We start from the raw sequence: 2,604 nt of genomic DNA, 5'->3' as shown, positions 1-2,604 counted from the left end.
GAATAACAATGGAGCAAGGAAGAACACTGACTAGTTTCAGCTCTGCTCTTCCACTTGGACAGGTGGAGCTGAAGAGCATTGGGGTGTTAAAGCATCATGGAAAGGACTCACTCTTAGCACAGAACTGAAGCTCAAATAGTCAATTTAAGCCTTTATAAAGATTTTTCCATGAAGCTGGAGAAAGATCTTTTCTGTCCTTCATAAAGAACATCCTATACCTCATTTGAGGCTCAACTAGCCCATCTGAGGGACAGTGGAGTTTGAAGGACAGAAGAATATCTAGGGAATTGAGGCAGTTTAAGCTAAATCCATAAATTGTTATTCATGGATTTTTCAAGTTGCAGGTCATTGATGAACTTGTTGGATCACAAGGAAGACTCTCCAGAGGGATTCCTTACTGACAGATTCTGGATCACACAGGTGGGAACCAGGTGTTGAGCCTATGCTCCAAAACAGAGCAAGGACAAAGCTCCCTCTGGATTTTTCCACTTCAAACCATAACTAGAGATCCTGTAGAAGCTGCTGGTTCCTCCTCAGGGTCTGCTGAGTGTAAGTTTACTCCTGCACCAGCAGAGAATGAGGAATTTGAGAATCCCATCAAGCCCAGGAGGGAGTAGAGGTAGTGACCAAATTTCTTGTCATATCAGGATTGAAGAGTGTTTGCCATAAGGGCTTTGTGGGTTGGAAAACACCTGTTGGGTGGTGGGAATGGGATCTCAAGGGTATGTTAGAAATAGTTAAGAGGTAATAAAAATACCCAAATTCAAGAAGTTCTTTCTTGAAGCTCCTGGAGTTCTGTGTTCCAGGCTTTACCTGAGACTGCTGCTGTCTAGCCAAGGAGCTGGGACAAAGCTATGCAGACAGGAAGGGTTTGAAGAGCCTTCAGTGGAAAAGTTGGGGAAAAAGCTTGGGGGAAAGGATAGGAACGAGGCCTGTTTGGAAATGCCAACATTCTAAACAAACACACTTGGCTTTTTCATCTTCCAACATTAAAAAAAAAAAGCAGTCTATAAAGTTGAAAAGGAACATGTTTAAACTGGACCAAAGAAAATATTCCAGTGTCCAATTTCACCTTTCCACTGTATTTGTTTAGAGAAGGACTTATCAGCCAAGTGCTGCCCCACACCAGAGGTAGGAACCCATTGCTCCTGGAGCTGAGCTCTCATCTACATCTCAGCCACCTCCAATTCCTCCCCAACCAACAGTGAGCACATGGCTGAGGAACAAGTGTTTATTTTCTTGCTTGCTTATTTATTCCAACAAAAGCACAAGACAGAACTCTTCTATGTGTTGTGAACTCTACAATTGTTCAAGTTTCCAAGAGGTCACAAAGGTCCCAGATAACATTAGCAGCTAAGTGCTATGTTGTCCTTTTGTCTTATCAACAGGAAACATCTTTACCAGTACAGGAACTAGAGCTTTGTAATTGGCCTGATGCAAGAACATGACAGTATTTTCTCATCCTATCAGGACTCGGATATTTTGGGAGTTGGTATATAAAGCTGGAGGCACACAGTGTCTTTTGGACATTAGGAACAGGTTCATGGCAGAAATCAGTGCTTTGCTATTTTAGTAGTTGCTATAGTTGCAGCATGAATGGTTTTCCTTACCCTGCATGGTTCAGGGTGGTATTTCATTACAGCTCACATGTATATTTTTATTATCCCAGTGCAGATGGACAATATTTAAAGGAGTTAACGTGGTGATATAACCCGTGTAAAGAAGCCTCAGCAAATAAACAGCAAAGCCATAAATCAGAGCCATGCAGGCCCTGTTTAGCTTTCATTAAACACTCCCAGGCTTCTATGGGGCAGGATTGAGCTCCATCCAAGGAAATTTCAGATGCAGCCCATGATAAGATGTTCTCTTTGGGCTGTGAAAGGAGCAACGTTGGCTCTGCTGCCTCACACAGCTAACAGCAAAACACTGACATCTCCATCCAGTGTGAGATCAGGGCAAAGAGTGTTTAAATGGAGCTGTAAAGAGCTGGGCTGGCCAGGGGCCAATCCTGCAATTAATATTCTGTGCAGGATTACACCACTGGCTGATTATAGCCAAGCTCCCTCGGCCTGGGCGATAAAGCTGGAGTGGTTTTTTCCACAGCTGCCTTCACTGTTTTCATCCAAACTCTAACTACCAAGGAGGAAAAATGACAACACCAAACCCACAGAGTGATGATAGCCCTGAATTTCTCCTATTAAAAAAAAAAAAAAAAAAGAGCAGAATGAGGAACTTTAATGACTGGAGGGTCAATTAAATCCTGCAGAATAGTCAGTGCTACACAACTCACTGCACTGCTCCGTGTTGCTTTGAGAGACCTCACATAGTTAGATTTTTCTACCTTCCACTCTTATTCCAACATTTCTGAAATGTTCTCAGCATCAGAAAGCAAAGTTATTCCTTTTTAGCCAATTTTGGGGGCAAAGGGATCATTTTGTTACCGATCCAACTGACTTCTACCATGAGGAAAGTCAGGATTTTGGTTTCTGTTTCATTCTATAACACACACACACACACACACTAAAAATACCCAAACTAGCAATTTGCAGGTTCATTTCAGCACTTGGTTGGTCACAGGAGCTTCATTTGGCATGAAGCTCTATC

Source organism: Acanthisitta chloris, unplaced genomic scaffold, assembly GCF_000695815.1.
Source record: "Acanthisitta chloris isolate BGI_N310 unplaced genomic scaffold, ASM69581v1 scaffold8760, whole genome shotgun sequence".
Lineage (NCBI taxonomy): Eukaryota > Metazoa > Chordata > Aves > Passeriformes > Acanthisittidae > Acanthisitta > Acanthisitta chloris.
Note: the sequence above shows the minus strand (reverse complement) of the source record.